A 24006-nucleotide genomic window follows, 5' to 3' on the forward strand; every position below is an offset into this window, starting at 1 on the left:
AAAAAAAAAAAACCCGGTGGGGGGGGAATAAGATATAACAACTATACTTTTTTGAAGTTGTTACAACAAGCAAACGGAAAGGACATTCTTGCGGGGGAGGGGAGAGAGGGAGGAGGGGGGGGGGTGTCGGTGATGGGCCATAATAATCATATACATTGTATATTGACAAAATAAAAATTTAATGAAAAATAAAGAAGAAATTTAAAGTTTTGCTAATATGCACTTTAAAACAAACAAGAAAAACAAAGAAACATCTTTGAATAAATGTAAACACCATGTATACAACATATTAATAAAACTGTTTCTCACTTAAAAAAAAAAAGAAAAAGGAAAGCAAATTAAAATCCTTTGAATTTTTAACCAGTTATAAAATAAACTGAAATGTAGAAGCCAAAAATAAATAAATAAATAAAATAAAGTTTGCAAATAAACATCTGTGGGATAATAACAATGATAATAATAATTATGTTGTTATCAGTAGGAAGATGGTACTTCAAGATACTTGTCGTACTTCCTAGAGCTTTCATTTACAAATAAAGATTACTGAAATAGAATTGCCAATAGTTATTATAATGTACTTAAAAAGAAACCCAGCCTCTGCCTCAGTGATTTCATCAACAGCTCACCAGAATATTCTTCTGTGCTTCACCTTGAAAAGACAGATGAGATCCAAAAATTGAAGTCATGGGATGTAATTGCCTTCCTAACTTGTGGACAATGGTGCAGGATCAGCTTTAGTCTGGAAATAAAATTCCCCCCACCATAAAAGGGGGGATAAATTGAGCTTTGATATTTGGGAAGCCTTTGGAAGGACCCTAAATCTTAGCAGAAGTAGAAATCAAACAGAACTAAAGTGAGATAGGTACAAGAACTGCAGGACTGATGAGGTCAAGCAGGCAGGAAAACAGTGAGGAGTTATATTAGGAGCTGGAGACACAAAATGAAATTAGCATGGGTATGGTTATGAAAATCCCATCCTTTTGAAAGGTCTTTACCCCAGACATCTGGGATCACAGAGTAACATTAGGAACATGGTTTCGGGCCCTGATCATAAATAGAAATGTCCCCTTTCATGTCTCTACTCCCTAATTAAGGCTTAATAGCATCAGCCAATTAGGCAATGAGTACAAATAATCAGGTAATCAAATGCCATGTGCCCTGTTAGGGATGCAGAGGTATGCCTTACAGGACCTGCTACTTCCTTCCAAGGTAAGCAAAGTTAAGAAATTGATGGAGATATTTCATGACCTACAATACCATTTAAAATTTAAAAGAACTATCTAAGACATCAGAATTCCTAGGATTAAATCTTAACTCTACCACTAATAGGATGACATTGGTTAAATAGTCTCACTTTGTTACGCTCCTCTGTAATAGAGGATAATAACATTACTCCTTAGTGATTTTGCGAAGATTCAATTAATGGATTAATCAATCTAAGTAAGAAACAAGGAGGCACTCAAATTATGTAGACAAGATGGCTATCTTCCCATGCAAGTATATATATGATGCATTATTTTTAACCAGTTGAGAATATTATATTTTATAGATGAAGCATGGTTAGTTAGCTAATCCCATATTTCTGCTTGTAATCATTGCTTCCATTTTTGCTTTTTCAAACAATGTTAAAATAATCACTCTTGTACTCATATCTTTATACCTTTAAGAAAATGTTTATTGTTAACAAGTTATTCAAGGCATATCACATTCTGTGTCTATAAAGTCGTCCTCTAAATGTTCTTTGAGTCTTGGTGGGTGAATGGGACTTGGACCAAGGCATGTTTGTGGACAGAGGAAATGTCGTAGGAGGAAGAATTTTCTAGATTGTAGGAACAATGTATGGAAAAGTGTGGAGATATAAGAAAGTGAAGGCCTCACCCTGTGTGTGAGCCCTAGAATGAGAAAGATGAGGCAGGCTGGGGATAGGCAGGAAAGAGATCAGGAAAGAATCTGAGCTGCATCTACTCTGAGGTGCTAATGAGTGATAAGCTCTTAAAGGGTTATGCCTTAGCAAGCGATGTGGCTTCACTACAATAGCAGCAACTGTCTGCTAGAGTAGGGTTTCTCCAAGCCTGGAATACAAATTGCTGACAGTATTAAAGATGAGTGTTCATGGTAGAATGAGCACATGACATTAAATATTACATGGTATAAAAGTATAACTTTTTAAATAAACAATTCAGTCAATGAATGTTTTTGGTAATTTGTCTTTAACATCTATTGAAAACTTCCTAACTTCCCTTTAAACAATTACCAACACAAAAGAGTGGACATCAAGTTCACAGTCTTTGGAAAGCAACAATTTCTTGCATTGCTTTATTGTCCTTTTATTTATGTTTCCATAACCTTCTACTATGGCAATTGATATGGTTTTCCATTTTATGGAAGAGGCATAAATTCCTCTTACAAACAAATTTAGAAGTGTAAGTCAATTTTAATAACGAATTTTTGAAAAATATCCAGTGAAACTAAGAAGGAGTGTGGGAAATGGATTATGCCTAATTTCTTCAGGATCATTCAACCCTGATGATTGCAACTTTGGTTTTACCACTAAAATCATTGAATATAGCCAACTCAGTGTCTTAATGTTGTTTGGATGAATCCAGAAGTTAAATTAGCTTAAAGCACATGTGACTCTTGAGTTGAGGCATAGAACTTACCACACGAAAGTGAACACACACCGTCAAAGCCCCTCCCACCAAAGTTCCCATGGCAGTGTCCACAGTCTCAGATGAAGCCAGCCTGAGCTCTGGCCATTTATTCATAAAGCCATTCCTGGACAAGGAAGAAAATAAATGAAGATGTTTTGATCATTGTTGTCCTAAATCCGATTTGGGGATTGGTTTATCAGATTCAAAATGTTATACCCAGCCTCAATAAACAGGTTCGTAAATTCCTGTTTTCCAGTGCCCTTTGGAAAACAGACCTAACGACGGTTTTATTGCATCTACAGCACAGTCTCAGCACAAACATGTGGCAGATACTCAAAATTTGGAGATCAAACCCAAAATTTCAGACACACATTTTTTTGTACTTCAAGAGAGATACAGTGAGCCTGAAATTGGTCTGATTTGACTGGTTAATTTTTTTTTTTCTGAACACCATAAATGGAACTACATATTTAGGAATTTTTTGCTCACACAGTATTTATAGTTATCTATGATTCCTTGAGATTTTCAAGAGTTATAGCTCTGTACTAGGCTTCCCAAGATTTTTTTTCCCCTTCTAAATGCCAAATAGGCTGAAACCTATCCTGGGAAACTGGTGGGGATTAGCCGTTTTTTAGGTCAAGAGTTAAAAGATTCCTAATACTCACAGACATTCTATGTCTAGGAATGTTTGTTAATTTGAGCCCTTCTCCCTGCATGTGTATCTTTAATCTCCCAACCAGCTGTCTCCCATAAAAAGATATTTCTGTTTTTAGTTACAAATCTGTTTAGAGATAAAACTCACTCATAAATACACAACCACATGCAAAGATTTTTTTCTGCTGACAGTATAGAAATAACTCCAGATGAAAAATATTAAAGTTTGTTTAGAAATGGAAAATGAGTTCTGCCTTCCTCAATGGAGGCCCATGTTTTATAGATGTTCAAGGTCTCTGTGTCCCTGGGTGAGCCTCTCTTGGAGGCTCGATATTCTGTTACCTCTGTGATTTACTACTTCTTCAGTCAAAAACATTGTTGGGTACAGCCCTAACTGAGGAATGAACTCCTTGCACTTGTATTGGCCACCCAAGGAGAAGAAAGAGAGTGAAGAAATAGGTTCTTTTGCAATGACACCAAGGCACTTATCATTACTTGAGTGACCTATTCAACTCCTGTCCTTGTGTTCCTATGGTTGCTTACCCTGAGAAGTATTAGGTGAAAGATTATATATTCTCCTTTCTTCTTCTGTTTCTTTCTGAACCTAGTACAGTGTCTGCAACATAATTTTTAATCAATGCTCACATATATTGTTTGCTTTTAATCGAAATGGTATAATCTTGTTATATAATAAATTATGCAAAAAAGAAAGCATGTGGACTTGGGTTCTTTTCTAATTCTTTAGAGCTGAGGATGCTACCTCCCCCAGGTATCCATTTAATTAATTTAGTTTAAAAGAGACTGTTCCAGTTCATCCTCTCCTGGATTAATTGTTATTGTCCGAGCAAACCTCTCATAACCACACCTCGCTTTGTGTTGAAGCTCATTCAGTAACAGATGATACCATTTATTAGGACCATGCGCTGAATGAGAAAAAATGAAAACAGGTTATCCCCTAAACTTCATCAACTAGATAAAATAAATACTCCTAGCTTATTTTACAGATGAGAACATTGAAGTTCAAGGAATGTCAATCTGAGGCAGACTTCAAGCCTATTTGACTCCAAATCATCAGACATTCCATTAGGTGAGACTGCATCCTCTAAACAGAAAAATGGAAGGAGGAACTTCAAGTCAGCCCTTCTGTGTGTCACACTCTGTGGTTGTCATTTTACTCACTTTCTCTCATTCCATCATTACCAACGCCTGAAGATGATCTCACTGTAGATCTAAAGAAACGAAGGCTGAGACAACTTATGTAAATTGCCCAAGGACATAGGACTAGCTCATGCATGTACACTCAGAGAACTCAGAATATTTTGAGAAATGACATCTGGTTAAATTTTCCATTAAATAGCCCAGAAACACTGAGAAGCCAAATATACTTACCACAGGCTATGGAATTATTTCACCAAGCACAAGTTCTCATCCTAGTATTCAAAGATGCAACATGTCCTGAAGCATCAACCTGGTTTTAAAATATATTTGCAGGTAGAGCTTCTTGCTGCAGATTCAAATCACAACTTCCCTCCAAAAACAGAGCTTCTGCTTGGCACCCAGAAGTCCACTGTGTCATGATTATGGTTGCAGTAATGGTCACACCTTCTCTCTCCGATCAAGTTATGTCTTCCAATCTTCTCATCTTACAAATGGTCAAACCAAGACCCTGGAGGGAGAGGCATTCCTTTAAAGTTTACCTCATGATAATTTCTTCACCCAGCCACATGTACGTCAGCAAACTAAAAGCCTGGTTCTGTCCCATTTCTTCTCACATCTAGTTGATTTTTCCATAAGATCACCTCCTCAATTTAATAACTATTCTCCATCCTCACTCTGAGTTCTGTTTGAACTGTGTGTGTGTACATGTGTGTGTGCAGTTAGAAGGTGGTTAAGATGTTCACATAAGGAAATATGTATATGTATTAAATTATATTTATATATATTATAATGTGAATGTATATATGTATAATTGAAAATCTGGATTGCCTTAACAACTGTTTACTGCTGCCTGCATTATCTTCTCTCTATCCTTCATAAAGCCCACCAGAAGGAGAGTGATATTTCATAAACATAATCTGATTGTAGCAGCACTTCCATGTCCACTTCACACACGCCAATTTCTCATGCCTTAAAAGAGTAAGAAGAACCCCAGAACAAGAACCCTTCAACACCATTCCCAGCATCCTTGTCTGACATTATTCCCCTCACCATTTTGTATTCCAAAGGATCCAGCTATGTTGGATTCCCCGGTGCTTTCTACACACTGCAGGTCCTTTGGTTGCCTCTATAACTTTGCGTATCCCATTCTCTCCCTTTGAATGTCCTTTGAGGGGCAGAGACAGGTCAAAACTATGTCTTTCAATGCCCAGTGACTGCTGCTTGACTACAGCGCTCCAAGCAATATTAAAAATGGAAGAATTCTGTTAAAAATTGTTCCGTGTGCTCACCAGAGTTGGGGGAAGCCAAAGATCATTAGCCATTTCCAGAGTTAGATGCAGCAAGTGAAAAATGAGCTGACAAACTCAAAACTCTTTGCAGAAACCACTAGGGAGAGGATCTGGCAGCTCAGCAAGCCAGGTTAATGCCTGAATTACAAGGTGTACATGAGCACCCTCAGTTGCAAGATTCGGCTGTGAGCAAAAGCCTCTGAGGGGGGCTGGGGGGCCTGCCTTGCTGCCACCAGGCTGAGAGCAATAGGTAGCCTGATTCTTTTAGGGCCCATCATCTCCAAGGCCCTGGGGAATCACTTTTTCCTATTTTAGTTTTTAAAAAAACATCCACTGGGTCTTTCCTAAGGCATATGAGGGAACAGGAACAAAGGCCAGTAGCCAGGCTTAGCCTGGCCTCAAATTCATTTTGCTTCACAAATCAAAATTCCTGTTATGTCACTTTGTAGTAGTACATCGAGAGTTGGGTTTCTTAAAACAATAGCTGGTTATAACCACGAGTGAATAAAGAAACAAAAATAGCATTTATTATTCTTCATAAGCTGGGTACTTTACATACAGATTTTATTTATGCCTAAATTTTAAAAAAACATATTTAATATTTCCAATTGAGGAAATGGGTGCTTAGAGGGCTTAATTTACTCAGAGGTATATAAGCCAGGATTTGAACCCAGGGTACTATGATGCAAGTTTAGCCCACATTCTTCACATTATATTAATCTTCGTGCCTACACTGGAGCTCCCTATAACAAATTTGGAACCTGAAAGATTTAAGCTTGCAGATCAAGGAGGTCAGAATACGAGCATTAACATGATTATAGGTGTAACCTTGGCTGTCCCGGGAGGCCCTGGACAGGTTGTCTGAAGTTCAGGCATCTTATCTAGGCTGACTTGTAAATCATATGGTTTCACTCTTTAATGGAACCCACCCAAACTTCCCTCTGGTGACTTGTTGGGGAGTAAAATCTTAAACACAGTGGTGAGGTCCAATATCTTTCAGAAGTTTGGCTGAGAGAGACAATATTCTTGGAATATGGCTTGAAGTATATTGAGTCCATCTATTCCTCTGAGGAATCTAAATCTACTCTGGGTGAAACTGGACCATCAGCCATCAGCATTGTACCTGCATAGCATCACATTCTGTCTACCTGTCACCACCATGTTGTGCTCTGGAAGTCTTCTGCTGTCCTGCACTGGGCAACTGAGGGAAGGACAGAAGCCACACCAAGAACTTGATTACTGGGTTTGCAGATGGACAACATTAATGCATGTCTTGAGCTGACCAGAATGTTTGAGTCACATGCAACCCTCACCCTAGTTTAAGAATCAGAGATGGTTGTAATAATTCTGAACAATTAATTTTCTTCAACTTATGGGCAATGTAAAGACTGTGAATTGCATAATTTTCTTTCTTTTTTCTCTTTCTTTCAAAATTGTGGCTGGAACTTTGTGCTAATGTGAAATCCAACCTTAGCCCGTACATTATGCAAACTTATTACATCAAAAGGAAATGGCTTATCTGTCCCAAGTAGTGCACTAGGACCTGAGGAAATTAATGCACAAAAACAAACATGGCTCTCACTGTCTTGGTGCTTGGAGTTCAGGGGAGGAGAAAGACATTCACTCACATATTACACCCATGAATGTAAAATTATCAATGGGGTAAGTGTTGAAAAGGAAAGGACTGTGGTTCTGTGAAATCATAAAACAAGGAAGAACCCTGATTTAAACTAAGGGCTTCCCTGTGGAAATGACAAATGAATTGAGATAACTGGACAGATAAGGTGCTGGAAATGGTGGTGGGACAGGGGTGTGTGTGGTGAGTTTCATGGTGACAGGGAACTGCATAATTCAAAGGGCTTGTAGCAGAATAGAGTACAGCCCATTTGAGAAACTGGGCAAAGGCCACTTGCAGTAGCAACTTGGAGGCTAAGGAGAGACTGCTGTTAAATGAATCTAAAGAGGAAGATAAAAGCCAGAGCATGGCCTCCCTTGTAAGTCAGGGAAAACAGTATTTCTTTATGTGAATAGTGTGTGTTATAATGAGAAACTGTAAGAGCAGTGGGCCTCAAAGCGTGGTCCCCACACCAAGAGTATGAGCATCACCTGATACTTTTGAGAAAGACAAATTCCCAGGCTCGAATCCTGACCTACCTAACCAAAAGTTCTGGTGGAGGAGCCCAGCAATCCGGGTTTTAACAAGCTCTCTAGGCAATTCTGGTGCATGCTAAAGTTGGAGGATCATGGCAAGGGCACAAATGTTAGGCAGAGAATTGGGTGCAGTATGTCAGTGGGGAGGGATGTAGTCTGCAGGATGAAATTGGCATTAGGAGAAGATCACCAAGGCTGAGAGAGGTGGGTAAATTGGAGAGGTCCTGGGATCCTCTGGAAGCCCTGTAGATAGGAGAGCAGATGGTGATGTGGACTCAGTTCGCTTCATTGTATGTATTGTCCTTATTTTCCCTTTGCTTTATTATCTTCATCTACTTCCAATGTATATTTTCTTTGTATATTGAGTTATATTTACATTTTCCTTAAATCTGTTTTGGAACAAGTTAGGAGATTTATAAAGAACATACCTATTTTTAATTAATAAATGAAGGTTATGCATTTGTGAACAATCCTCTCCCATCTGAGAATACCAGTCCAGGCAGCGGTGGTGCCACCTCAAGGCCAGGCTAGTAACAAAGCAGTCGCTTTTGCAAAAAATATTTGCAAAACTTTTTTCATCTCCCGGATCCAAGCTACATGACAATGGAACAAACTGTGGCCTTGCCAAACTAAATTATTAAATAAAAGTAAATGACATGAAACTACAATTTAAACAGTGGATTCTTTCCCAGTTTATTTCTGCTCTGGTTCATTTTAATTCAGTGGGCTTTTTTCCTGGTTTTTAACCAGAATTCATGATATAAATTGGTTTGAATTCAGCAGATTTTAGAAAATAAAACAACAAATGATGGAGAAGGGGATAAGAGGGGATATGTAAAGTTTAATTTAAAGTGGTGCAGGTGCAGAAGAGGTAGGTCCTTCAATCTCATTGTATTGAGGACACCTGCTCTATGGACTGATCTCCGAGCCCTATTTCTAGATTTGTGATTTATCTGACTGATGGGATGCCCCAGGTATCATCCATTTTAAAACCCCTCCATCAATGCTGATCCAAAGTTGAGAGCAATCATACTAACTGATATCTCAGAAAAGAGTGGGACATAATCACTGAACGTACAGTTTAGTCTGAAATGTAACTTATTTACAGAATTATCTGCTCAAGCAATGGCCTGGTAAATTCAGAGGCAAAGTCCTGAACTTCAAATCAAAGATTTGGTTTCAATATTGAGCTTAATGATATTTATTGAAGAACTAAATACCTTGGACTCACTCCAGACCTACAAAATCAGATTTTTTGAGAATGAAGGCTTCACATGTTCTCCATAAATCATTGTCATACACTTCAAAGTCTTAGCACAATTGTTGTAATCATCCACTTATTCATTCATTCAGCAATGTTTATTAAGCACCTATTGTGTGTCAGAAACTGTGCTTGGTGCTGAATACATAGTCATAGATAAGATAGTCTTGGTTTCTCCCTCATAGATTTTTCAATCTAATATTTTGCCATTTTCCTACCTCTTTCTTTAATTTCAAAATCCACATGTACGTAAATTTGACTTGCCTACTTTCCTTTAGCTCTAGCATTCATCATGTACTAGTTAGCTTAGGTTTAATGGAGTTTCTGGCATGTTAACAATGTAATCACATTATTCTCCAAATCCCAAGTGACTGCCTATCAAACCATTATTCACTCACACCTTAATTCATTCACTTATTTATTCACTTATTAACCCGTTCATCCATTCATATGTGTCTCCCTCCATCCATTTATCAATCGTGTCAGAACCAGTGCAATTAGATAATATACATTACTTGATTATGTTCCATCAATGAAATAAAGTGTGTTTCCTTGAGAGATTGAACTGGATATGTCTACTTAGAAACCATGACCCTTGGATCTCGTGTTACTTGACAACTCAATGATCGCATCCCAGAGACAGAAAAGCAATTCCCAACATTCCTGTTTATTTTGTTGAGAATATTGTCGTGGGCCCCTGATGGGAACATGCTGCTGAGAGCATCAATTTCTGGGAAAATACCAGGCTCACCTACCGTCTTCAGTGTGATTGACTTGCTCTTGCTTAATGATGATTCTAACGACCTGTACCCTGCCCAGCTCTGCTAAGAATGTCAATTTCCTTGAAAACAAGGCTCAGGTTTTATTGCCACTTATGCCTCCTAACTCCTTCCGTTAATGATATTGGTCCTAATGAGGATTAAACGGTCTGACTCCTGGCAATGAGGACTGTAAGAACCTTAATGGTGCTGCAGTCATTTCATGCATGTCTTAGTTGCTAATGTTGCCATTTTTGTGATTGAGACACTTTTGCAGAAGGTGCAATGTGCAATGCAGGGGGCTTTACCACAGAGAACTTTTCAATGAGAAAGAGGGACAAAAAGAGAAGAGAGAGAGTGCAAACATACTAAGTATTTTATAGTTCACAGAGAAATTTTATACTCATGATTTAATTCACAACAGCCAAGGGTTGAAAGTAGAACAAGGTGGGGCATGTGATTTTTGAAAGTTACCCAAGAGACAGAAATGGTATAGCAGACAATTAATCCAGCTCTCCTGAATCCGGGGACAGTACTGGCCATTCAAAGGATGGTCCATGGCCCAACAGCATCAGATCATCTGGGAGCTTGTTGGAAATGCAGAATATCAAGGTCCAGCCCAGATGCACTGAATTGGAATCAACATTTTAACTAACAAGAACTGCAGGTCAGTTTTATACATGTGAAAATGTGAAAAACATTGTGTTTAGCATATTCTGCTGTTTCCTATAGTCTCCCCTTCAAATAACCGCATCTCTGATACTCATTCTTGAGAATAAGTAGGAAAACATTCCTATATCTAATCCTTAAGAAACACTCTGTTATGAGGAAGATCTTTTATAAATAGAAATGTTTTAAATGCTTTAAATGCAAGTCAGAGTACAGTGCCTCCATTTATAACACTTAGCGCTACTGCAATGAGTAAATTGTTTTTAATAACAATGGAAATGCATATATTTAAAATAATTGGAAAATATATAAGAACATATAAAATAAAATTCAAAGTGTGTAAAATAAATAGAAAAAAATACTTCAGGGAAATACAAAATGACTTTAATTATTGTTCATTTTTAAAATAAACTTTCTCTTAAATTTTAGAATAGTTTTAAATTTACCAATAATTTGTGAAGATAGTTCCCGTATACCCCACAGCCAGTTTTCTTTAAAATTAGTATCTTACATTAGTATGGTACATTTGTTATATTTAATGAAGCAATATTGTTATATTGTTATTAACTAAAGGTCATACTTTATTCAGATTTCCATAGTTATTTTATGTATCATCGGATCCCATTAAGTATACCATATTAAATCTAATCATTGTTTGTAGGCTCCTGTTGGTTGTGATAGTTTCTCAGAATTTCCTTGTTTTTGATGATCTTAATATTTTTGAGAAGTACTGTACAGGTGCTTTCTAAAACGTTTTTTAATTGTGAATTGTCTGATGTTTTTCTCAAGACTGCAGAGGTAAGGTACCATATTCATCACATATGAAGAGTACGTGTTCTCAGGATGACTTACCACTGCTGACGATAGCCTTGGTCACCTGTTTGAGATAGTGTTTGTCAGCTTTCTCTTTTGTATTCTTTTTCCCTCCTTTCCATACTGTGACTTTGGATAGAAGTCACCATGCACCGCTCACAGTAAAAGTGGAAAGCTATGTCCTACCTCCTTGAGGGTGGAGTATATACATAAATTACTTGGAATGCTTCTGCATAGGAGACTTGTCTATTTTCCCACATTTACTTATTTGATGGCTTATTTGTATCAGTATGAACTCATCAATGTTTACTTTATACTCGGAGTTTTAATACTACTTTGATTTTTTTCTCAGAATGTTCCCACTTTGGCCATTGGGATCTCTTTCAGTTGGCTCCTGTGTCCCTTTGACATAATCTCATCATTGTTGTTGTTGTTGTTGTTGTTGTTGTTGTTGTTGTTATTATTATTATTATTATTATTATTACCAATTACTTTCTGGCCCTACCAGATGCTCCAAGCTCATCCTGTATTTTCTGGCCCAGTCTTAGAATAATCCATTTTTCACAAGAAGCCCTGTTATCTTTTATTAGAGAGTGGTATTAGAAACCAACTTCTGGACACTAGGTGTGCTCATTGCTGCTGGTATGTCATTGCTTCTTGGCCCTCTCAGCTGGCCGAGCATGGAATATATGCTATATGCTAAAGCTGTGCACATATGCATATCTATAAATATATATACATACAATATCTGTATCTATATTAAACTAAACATTCATTCTTACTGCTATTTGCATTTATAATCAATTACCACGTGGATCATTCCAGCCTCCTTGCCTTTGTTCTTTGTAATCTGTCACTCCAACAATAAGAAATCTGACTGGCACCATACACCCCTGTTTACTTAATTGTTCAATTCCAGTACACATGTACAGTGGTACAAGAATTAATAATCTATTCCCCACAAACAACTTTACCAACAAGATTATAGTACTTATGTACAGCACCTTTTGCCTTATCTTACAGACTCCACTCATGTCCAATGTTATTTAGGTCACCATCCTTTCCCTCTACCTGCTTTAGTGAGGTTACACTATTCATTCCATCCTGAGGTCCCCAAACTCTTAAATGATTTTATATAAGTTTCAACTGTGCTATAAAGTTCTATTGGTTTTAACAAATGCATAGTGTCATATGTTCACCTTTAAAGTATCTTACAGAAGAGTTTCATTACCCGAAAAAATCACCCGAACCCCTGACAACATTGATGATTTTGGCTAACTCTGTAGTTTTACATTTTAGAGAATTTTTTTTTTCATTAAATTTTTATTTTGTCAATATACAATGTATATGATTATTATGGCCCATCACTGACACCTCCCTTCCTCCTCCCTCTCTCCCCTCCCCCCCAAGAATGTCCTTTCCGTTTGCTTGTTGTAACAACTTCAAAAAGGTATAGTTGTTATATCTTCTGTTCTTGGATTGGAAGAATCAACATAGTGAAAATGGCCATACTGCCCAAAGCGATATATAAATTCAATGCAATCCCCATCAAAATTCCAATGACATTTCTCTCAGAAATGCGTTTTAGAGAATTTTATGTAATTGTATTCATATAGTACATAGACTTTCAGACTGACATCTCTCACTTAGTAATATGTCTTTAACATTCATCTATGCCATTCTATGGCTTGATAGTTCACTGCCTTTTAATGCTAAATAATATTACATTCTATGAAAGTACCACAGTTTGTTTATCCATTCATCTACTGAAGGGCATATTAGTTGCTTTTGGTTTGGGAGAAAAAAGCTGCTATAAACAATCACACACGGGCTTATATATAGGCATTTGACTTCAGATCAGTTTGGTAAATACACATTTAGCTTCTTAAAACATGCTAAACTGTCTTCCAAAGAGGCTGTACTATTTTGCATTCTCACCAGCAATGAGTGAGAGTTCCTGTTGCTCCATATTCTCAACAGATTCTGGTTCTGTCAGGGTTTTGTTTGTTTGTTTGTTTGTTTGTTTGTTTGTTTTTTAGTCATTCTAATAGATATGTAGTGGTATCACATTATTTAATTTGCAGCTCTCTAATGATGAGGTGAGCATATTTTCATGTTTATTTGACATCTGTATATCTTTGGTGAGGTGTCTGTTCAGGTCTTGGGTCCTTTTTTTAAAATTTGGTTGTTTTCTTACTATTGAGTTTTAGGATTTCTGTTTTACATATTTTGGTTACAAGACCTTTATCAGCTTTATCGGGTATTTGTGTGGTAAATATTTTCTCCCAATGTGTGACCTGTCATTTAATTATTTTAACGTTTTTCACAGAACAAAAGATTTTTAATTTTAATAAAGTTCAATTTATACATTCTTTCATAGATTGTGCTCTTCGTGTTGTATCTAAAAACCCAAGGCTAGCTGGTTGGCTTAGCTGGTTACAGCATGGTGTTATAACAAAAAAAGTCAAAGGGCTAGGATCCGCTTATGAGCCAACCACCAAAAACCAAACAAACAAAAACCAATAAAATCCCATAGCAAACTAAGGCCATCTAGATTTTCTCCTATATTATCCTTTAGAAGTTTTATGGTTTTTTGTTTTATATTTAACACTATGATTTGTTTTGAATTAATTTTGTAAAAAACGTGATGTTTGCATCTAGGTTTTTTTTTTTTTTTTTTTTTTTTTTTTTTTGCATGTGCCTTTTTTATAGATCTGTTCACATATTCAATTTATTTTTTAGAACCAAATTCCAGTTTCATTGATTTTCTCTATTGTTTTCCTATTCTGTTTTTCCTATTATTTTCTTCTTTCTTCTATCTTTGGATTTAGCTTGCTTTTCTTTTGATATTTGCTTAAGTCAGAAGGTTACGTTATTAACTTGGATCTTTCATCTTCTCTAATATAGATATTTACAATGATAAAATGTCCTTTGATTACTGCTTTCACTTCATTTCATAATTTTTGGTATGTTATGTTTTTGTTTTTATTTGTTTCAAAGGATTTCTGATTTCACTTATAATTTCTTCTTTGACCTATCCTTTTTTTAAAAATGTGTTATTTAATTTCCACATATATGCAAAATTTTCAGTTTTCTTTCTGTTATAGATTTCTAAATTCTTTACATTTTAGTCAGAGAAGATACTTTATATAATTATAATTTTTTAAAATGTATTGAAATTTGTTTTGTGATCTAACTTATGGTCTCTCCTGAAGAAAGTTTCATATGCACTTGAAAAAATGTTTGTTCTGTTATTGGGTAGAGTTTTATGTATTTATCTGTTACATCTAGTTAGTTTATAATGTTAAGTCCTCTATTTCCTTATTGATTTGTCTAGTTTCTCTACCCATCATTGAAAGTAGGGTATTGATACTTCCAACTATCACTGTAGAGCTGTCTATTTCTCCTTTCAATTCTGTCAATGTTTTCTTTATGTGTCTGGGTGCTCTGTTATTTTGTGTATATGTATATATTAGTTAAATCTTTTGACAGATTAACATTTTTATAAATATATGTCCTTTGTCTCTTGGAACAATTTCTGAGTAAAAGTCTATTTTGTCTAATATCAACATGGCTACTCCAGTTCTCTTTTGGTCACTGTTTCTTTTCTTTTCTTTCTTTCTTTTTTTTTTTTTTTTGGCAGCAGGCTGGTACAGGGATTGAACCCTGAACTTGGTGTTATCAGCACCAAACTCTAACCAAATGAGCTAAGGAGCTAGCCCCTCATCACTATTTTCATAGAATTTCATTTCCATTCTTTCACTTTCAACCTATTTGGTGTTTTGGATCTAAACTGAGTCTTTTACATAAACAATATAGTTGGATCATGTTTTTCTTTTTTAATTTGATCTGCTAATCCCTGCCGTTTAATAAGTAATGAATTATTTTTGCCATTTTGCTAATTTCTTATGTGTCTTATATCTGTTTTGTTCCTCAATTTCTCTAATTCTGTCCTCTTTTGCATAATTGATTTTTCTAGTGCAATGTTTTTGTTCTCTTTTCTTTTTCTGTATATATTTTAAATGCGTTTTTCTCAGTAGTTACCCTGGAGATTATAATTGATTAAATTTATGACAATCAACTTTAAATTTATGCCAAATTGTTTCAATAGTACACAAAACTGTTTTTTTTTTACAGTTTCATTACCCTTTAACATAGACTTACAATTATTGTTTTATGCATTTATCTTTTAAATTATATACAGAAAACAAGAGGAGTTAAAAATCAGACATACAATGATACTGGCTGTTAAATTTACTTAGTTGTTTTTACGTTTTTTAAAGTTTATTTATTTTTTTATTTTAACTGCTCAATATACACTGTAGTTGATATTCATGTCTCTTTACCCATTCCTCTTTCCCCCCTCCCTCTCTCCCCTCCTCACGCCTCCATTACATCATATCTGTTCTTTTGTCTTAACATGTTCAAGGGATTGCTGTGATTATTGTGTCTTCTTCCTCCTCCACCACCATTTGTTTGTTTGTTTGTTTTTAGCTTCCACAAATAAGTGAGAACATGTGGTATTTCTCTTTCTGTGTCCGACTTGTTTCCTTAATAGAATTTTCTCTAAGTCCATCCATGTTGTTGTGAATAGTAGTATTTCATTCTTTTTTTATAGCAGAGTAGTATTCCATTGGTAGATATACCACATTTTCCTTATCCACTCATCTGACGATGGACATTTGGGCTTGTTCCAACTCTTGGCTATTGTAAATAGTGCTGCAATAAACATGGGAGTACAGGTATCCCTTCAGCATGATGATTTCCGTTCCTCTGGGTATATTCTCAGCAGTGGAATAGCTGGGTCATATGGTAGATCTATCTGTAATTGTTTGAGGAATCTCCATACCATTTTCCACAAATGCTGCACAATTTGACAGTCCCACCAACAGTGTGAGAGAGTTCCTTTTTCTCTGCAACCTCAAGAGCATTTATCATTCTCAGTTTTTTGTATATTAGCTATCCTAACTGGAGTGAGATGGTATCTCAAACTGGTTTTGATTTGTTTTTCCCAAATGCTGAGTGATGTTGAGCATTTTTTCATGTGCCTATTGGACATTCTCATATCTTCCTTTGAGAAATGCCTATTCAGCTCCTTTGCCCATTTTCTAATTGGGTTTTTTGGTTTTTTGCTGTAAACTTTTTTGTGTTCCTTGTATATTCTGGGTCTTAATCCTTTGTCAAATGCATAGTTTGCAAATATTTTCTCCCAATCCATTGGTTGTCTTTTCACTATGTTTATTGCTTCTTTTACTGTGCAAAAGCTTTTTAGTTTGATATAATCCCATTTGTTTATTTTTCCTTTGGTTGCCTGTGCTTTTAGGGTCATGTTCATTAAGACTGTACCCACTCCTGCTCCCTGGAGTGTTTCCTCTATGTTTCCTTTAAGCAGTTTTATTGTTTTGGGGTGTATATTTAATTCTTTAGTCCGTTTTGAGTTGATTTTGGTATATGGTGATAGCGACAGGTCTAGTTTCCTTCTCCTACATATGAATATCCAGTTTTCCCAGCACCATTTGCTGAAGAGGTGGTCTCTTCCCCAAAGTATAGACTTGGTGCCTTTGCCAAAGATAAGATGGCTATAGGTGTATGGGTTGATTTCTGGGTTCTCTATTCTTTTTTGGTTTTTTTTAATTTAATTTTTTGTGTGTGTGACCAGTAAGGGGATCGGAACCCTTGGCTTGGTGTAGCCTGCACCGTGCTCAGCCAGTGAGTGCACTGGCCATCCCTATATAGGATCTGAACCCGCAGCTGGAGGGCCACTGCGCTCCCAGTGCCGCACTCTCTTGAGTGAGCCACAGGGTCAGCCCTGGGTTCTCTATTCTATTCCATTGATCCACGTGTCTGTTTTTACACCAGTACCATGTTGTTTTGGTTGTTATAGCTTTGTAGTGTAGTTTAAAGTCAGGCAATGTTATACCTTCAGCTTTATTTTATTTATTTATTTATTTATTTATTTATTTATTTATTTATTGCTCAGGATAGCTTTGGCTACTCATGGTTTTTTGTTATTCCATATAAATGTCTGGATTTTTTTTTCCTTTTCTGAGAAAAATGTCATTGGAATTTTGATGGGAATTGCATTGAATCTGTAGGTCACTTTTGGTAATATGGACATTGTCACATTTTTTTTTTCATATGGCTTCAAGATACTGTCTGATATCCTTTCATTTTAACATGAATGATACCCTTTAGCATTTCTTTTAGGGCAGGTCTATTAGTGACAGACTCCCTCAGTTTCTGTTTATCTGTATAATCTTAATTTTGCCTTCATTTCTTGAAAGATAATTTTGCCCAGTGTAGAATTCTTGGTTAAGAGGTTTTATTTTTTTTTTTCTTTCAGAACTTTACAAATGAAATATCCTCTCATTCTCTTCTGGTCTCCATGGCATGGTTTCTGATGAAAAATTGGCCTATAATCCTATTTATTGTACATGATGAGTTACTTCTCACTTGCTGCTTATAAGAATGTCTCTTGGTTGTTGATTCAATAATTTGACTGTAATATGCATCAATGTTGAAACTCAAACACTCTCTGAGTTTTTCCTGCTGGGAGTTTGTTGAGCTTCTTGGAAGTGTAGATTAATATCTTTCACCAAATGTGGGAAATTTTGACCATTGGTTCTTGAAATAATTTTTCTTCCCCTTTTTCACTCCCTCTGGGACTCCAATTATGTGTGTATTGATATGCTTGATGGTGATCCATAGGTCTCTTAGGCTCTATTTTTTCTTTATTCTTTTTTCTGGCAGCTCTTCAGACTGGTTAATCTCAACTCACTTATCTTTGAGATTACTGATAATTTCTTCTGCCTACTTAAATCTGCCATTGAACCCCTCAAGTGTTTTTGAATTTAGTTATTTTCAACTCCAGAATTCTTTTTGCTTCCATTTTAATACTTTATATCTCTTTTATTTTATTTCATTTCATTTTTATTTTATTTTATTTATTTTATTTTATTTTATTTTATTTTATTTCATTTCGTTTCATTTCATTTTATTTCATTATTTTATTTTATTTTATTTTTGTTTGGCACAGTATGTTGTTCCAGTACATGCATATACTGCACAATGATTGATATTATATTTGGTTTTCTTTATGTTTTGTTGTTGTTGTTGTTGTTGTTGTTTATGGTGCTCTTTAGCTTTTTGAGCATATTTAAGACAGCTTATTCAATGTCTTCATCTTCATTAGTATAATGCCTGAGCTTCCTCAGGGAGAGTTCCTATTAAAAAAACTTTTCTTTTTACATGTAAATGAGCCATAGTTTCCTGTTTCTTTGCATGCCTTATAATACTTTGTTAAAATTAGACATCTTTAGTAATATAATGTGAAACTCAAGAAATCAGATACTCCTGTTCTGTGGTCTGTTTTTGCTGTTTGTTGTGGGTTATTGTTTGTTTATATTTAGTAATTTTTCTTCACTATTTTTGTAAAGTCTGCATTATTTGGCATTGAAGTCTGTGCTCCATCTGTTCACCAGTCAGCTAGTGTTTTGATGGAGTTTCCTTAAACATCTGTAGCCAAAAAACAAACAAAAAAAAAAAAGGAAAAGAAAGAGAAAATACATTGCCAGTTTTTGTGGATTCTGTCTGTGTTGGGGCACTCCTTCAATATTTAGCAAGTCTATTTACAATTCTGCTTCATTCTGCACTTCCTGCTTGTGCAGAGCCTGAAGGTCTTCTAGAAGTGAAAGTTTAGGATATTCTTGGCCTTTGTCTCAACATCTGTCCAGCTCTGGGCCTGTGCTTGGCCTTCTCAATTACTTGATATAAAAGAGAGCTATTAAAAGCTCTTCCTCTCTCATATGTCTTCTCTCCTAACCTCCTCCTTCCAAGGCTTTTTAGTTTTAGCTATCCTATGGTAAAAAGTCGTACATTTTCATTTGTTTTTCAGTCACTACAAGCCCTAGTTAATCCTCCAAGTCACTGCATCTTGTCTAAAGCCATGATTCTTTCTGCAGCCAGGAGCTATTTGTGATGCCTTCATCTTTTCCCATTTTTCAGTCCCACTAGAACTTGACAGGTGCCACATTTATCACAACAAAAACCTTTCCACACATATATTTTAGTGCAATACAATTTAGAATGGAAAAATAAACCCTGGGGGATATTATGGAATAAATATCTCTTTTGTTAGGAAAACATTTAGATTAGTCCCAATCTCATTCAGGTTTTTCCCAGTTGGTTCTAGAAGGAAGAATCTTATGCAAATGTGTGATATTTGTGCTGATTATTGAGAGGGACTGAGAACCCTCCACCACAACCACCTTTGTGTTGTCTCCAAATTCCACTTCCACCAATTCTAGTTAGCACCTGGTCAAATTGTTACTCCATCTGTGTGGACCTCTTTTTTTTTTTGTCCTTTTTGAGACCGGCTGCACCGCGCTCAGCCAGTGAGCGCACCGGTCATCCCTATATAGGATCCGAACCCGCGGCAGGAGCGCTGCTGCGCTCCCAGCGCTGCACTCTCCCGAGTGCGCCACAGGCTCGGCCCCATCTGTGTGGACCTTTTAATCTCACCAACTTGATTGCAGTTTCTGCTTCTCTAACTGTCTGACCACAATTGATGAAGCAAATGGCTTCAGAGTCCCTAGTCAGCGTATTTCTGATCTCTCTCTTTCTTGACTGTATTTGTGGTTCATTGAGTCACTGTTTTACCAATGAAGTACTTTCACCATTTTTTCAACATCATGGCTGTTCCTGACAGCTCTTATGCTATTCCCAAAGCCACTATATAGGGAAGTATCAGAATGTTAGTTAGTTCAATTACTACTAATAATGTTATTATCAATGCCACTGCCTCTTTTTCTCAAAGATGGTTGTGGTGCCTCCATTTCAGTCTTTGGAGGGAAAATATGCCCCCAAGAGGGACACTCCAGTTTCCTATCACTTATTTCACTCCTTCCCAGCTTCTTGGAGAGTAACGAGAGTTTGAAATATTATTATTTTAGTACCCCTGGTAGGTATTTATATTGCCCCCTGACTAGAGTGGGTTTAGGGTAGAGTAAGAAATGAATTACTTGTGTTTCCTTTTATGTGCTGGACAAAATCTTTACTCTTTTTTTTTTATTCCTACCTTGCTTAAGAATGGGAACGTAACCTCAAGTAGATTCCAGGCAAATGTTCAACAGGTGCTCTTTCCATGCATCATGCACCACTCTTTTTTATTTCCTTTTGCAGGCTAGTTTTCCATCATGAAGAAAGTCATCCCTCACTCAACCTCTGAAGACATGGATTGCTGTATTAGAAATGTGCTTAAATCATTGAACTGCCCTTTTTCTGTGGTATTCTTGCTTCCATGCTTGCTCTTAAACAACTTGTTCCCCATATGAGTAATCTTTGTAAAATGCCAGAGTAATCTTTGTAAAATGCCACATCATAGAGTAATCTTTGGAAAACACTAGAGTAATCTTTGTAAATGACACATCATGTCAATTCCTTCCATTAACCTCTTCATTAGCATCCCATTTTATTTCAAGTAAAATGTAAAGTCTTCATCAAGTCATATGAAGTCCTACATGACCTTGCTCCCATTAATCCTTTGAAATTACATCCTGCTATTCTTCTACTTCACTCCATGTTACTTTTTGACTCCATGCCATATGTCCTTACATTTTGTATTTGCTTCTCCTGGGAACACTCTTTTCTCATTTATTCACTTTGTTCATTTCTCCACTCCCTTGAGGTCTTTCCTCAAGTTTTCTGTTAATGTAGAAATCTGCCATTACCACTCTATTAGAGTGGTAGCCACTACTGCCCCTATCCCCAGCCTATCACTGTCTTCCCATCTTACTCTGTTTTAACATTTTTGGCAGTACTGATCATCTTTGGACACACTACATATTTGTTTATTCGTTTGTTTATTTATTGAACCATGAAGTCAAGAAACTTGTCTGTTTTGATCTCTGATGAATCCCTGGTGCCTGGCATATGGTAGACAATCAATGTATATTTGTTTAATGGGTATATGAATGAGTGGATGAATGAATGAACAAACAAATGTAAGTATAAGTGAATTAATGTATGAATGCATAAATGGTTTCTCCACCTGGCTCAGTAATTGATGGGCAGTGCTTTTGTTTTACTAATTTCTGTACCTCTACCTACTAACATCATAAAGATAGTAATAGCTGTTTGGTGAATGTCACATGACAAGAGTTTTACAAACAGGATCTGAAGAAAAGAACTGCATTTGTTGTCTTCTAGCTTAAGGACCATGGAATAAACTTCTACAGGAAAAAAAAAAAGAGGGTTGTTTTAATATTCATGATCTGCTGAAATTAGAATATCAGCACTAAACGTGATGGCCAGATGTTCAGACAGGGTGTCTTGATGGCTGTAGTCTTAGGTATAATCATCATGGCTCAAGGTCTTGCCTCAGCATCATGTGTTCAGAAACAATGTCAGGGCACTCAAAGGTAAGTGACTGCTTGGAACTGACTCACAATGACCACAATCACAAGAGATCAAAATATGATTCAGAGGCCAACATATTAACTTGTAATTATATATTTGCAGATTATAATCAGAATGTATACATCCATAATTCCAAGTAATCCACATCAGACATTTCAATTGTTCCATTGTGAACATCAATTAGAACAAGGAGCAATGAATAATATTAAGAAATATATTCTATAGGTAGTGAAGATACTTCTTAAACTAGTCCTGGTGTACCAAATATGGATATGTGTTACTGTTACATTCAGTATCTCTCTCCCTGGACAACAGTGAATCAACACTGACAAAGTGTTGTTCTCCCCTTATTCTTTGCAGATGCAGAACCCCATACACACACCCTTATTTTCTTTAAACATATTCTTTCACCAGATTTAACAGTACTGTTGGCCAAGCTACAGGATTATTTTATATCCTGCCAAGCATTGACTGAATATCTAAATACATCTATCGTTGCCTTTGAATTGGGATTAATCCTATCCATAAAGAAACTGCTTCAAACAACTAATCTTGTGAATTTTGTGAGTTGGCCTCTTGAAGAACAGCTAAACCTTCTCTTTCAGGACCTTGATCCTTAACCATACATTGCTTAGTTACCTTGAGTTTCTCTCTAAATCCATTTTTTCTTATAATATCTACCCACTGACTCAATCATAGAGTAATTTATGAACAATATGACCATTTTACTATGCTCATTAACCCCCATAATGCTTTCAAGATCATGTCCTGAGTACCTACTCAAAGTCTAGCTGTATATTCATGCCCTTCACAAGTCCATTGCATGTGGTCACCATGAATTATATCCTATAAAGGGATCAGGAACAATTCAACAGACAAAAATAACTTAAATGCTTGATTTGAAATAAACCTCACTTTCCTTGGCAAATTTCTCCACTTGAATAAATCCAGTGCTTCTTTTGGTCCTCTGACAGTAATAGTGCATTGCACTTGGATGACACGATCAATTTATTGAATTGTTATTACCTTTCTTGACTTACTTTTTCCCCCAAGGAAAACTGTGATCTATAAATGACTAGTGAGAAGTATCACAGTGTAATAGGAAAAAGAACATTAGAATCAAGATTTGTGATAAAAAATATTGCATTTTCTTTCACTTTTTGTGTAATCTTGCACAAGAAAATTAGATCCTCTAAATCTTAGTTTCCTCACCCTTAAAATGAAGGATAATAGCATCTCCTTCCCAGGATTGTTGGAAAGATCAAATGGGATGATGTTTAATGCACCTGGCTCAGTGTCTGGGCCCTAGTAGATTCCTTGTAGATACTACCCCCTCCCCTTTCACTGGCCTCTGTCTCACAATACTTGCTGAGTTCTGTCACCCTTAGAGTTAGCTGCTTTTCTCTCTGTCTTTCTCCTGAGGCTGTCTCCCTCTCAAGACTGGGGAGCTGTGCTCTTCACTTCTGCCTCTTCCACAGTCCCGAATGTGATACCTAGAATATGGCAGATGCTTATAAAGATAGTAGAGTGGGATATAAGCCAGATCGGCCAGCTGTTTTTGTTGGCTTTCCAACTCAGTTTTGTAGTCTCCTCCCATCATCATCAATTTGGCAGCATTTCAATCTGAGAAGTTCCTGATTGATAAACTTCTTCTGAATGCCAGGAACCATGCATTATCTCGTTTCATCCTCACCCCAGCCCTGGGAAGTAAGCATTATTAATGCCCCCAATTTACAAACAAAAAAACAAACTCTCAGAGGTTATATACCTTACCCCAGCCAAGTCACTGATATGTAGTAGAAATCAGATCAAACCTGGTTAACCTAACCCCAAGCCCTGTGGTCTTCATAGTAAGTTATTACAACTGAATAAAGCCAAATATTTATTAAGTATCTGGTTTTTGTCTGGCACTTAGGTGCACACATGCTTTACCTCATCTGATTCACTCAATTCTAAGGTTCCAACAGGACAAGGATCTTGTGTTCGTCTTCCTCTCCATGGTATCCCCAGCACCTACCATGTTGCCAGACACAGAATAGTTACCGATAAGTATGTGTAGAGTGAATGAAACATTATGCATCCTCCCTCAGAGACAGATGCTGTTATTATCTCCATTTTATATCTATTAGGTACATAACAGGAAACTGAGAGAGGTTAATAACTTGACTATGGCCACACAGTATGTA

The sequence above is a fragment of the Galeopterus variegatus genome, unplaced genomic scaffold, assembly GCF_000696425.1.
Source record: "Galeopterus variegatus unplaced genomic scaffold, G_variegatus-3.0.2 Scaffold35, whole genome shotgun sequence".
NCBI classification, from domain to species: domain Eukaryota; kingdom Metazoa; phylum Chordata; class Mammalia; order Dermoptera; family Cynocephalidae; genus Galeopterus; species Galeopterus variegatus.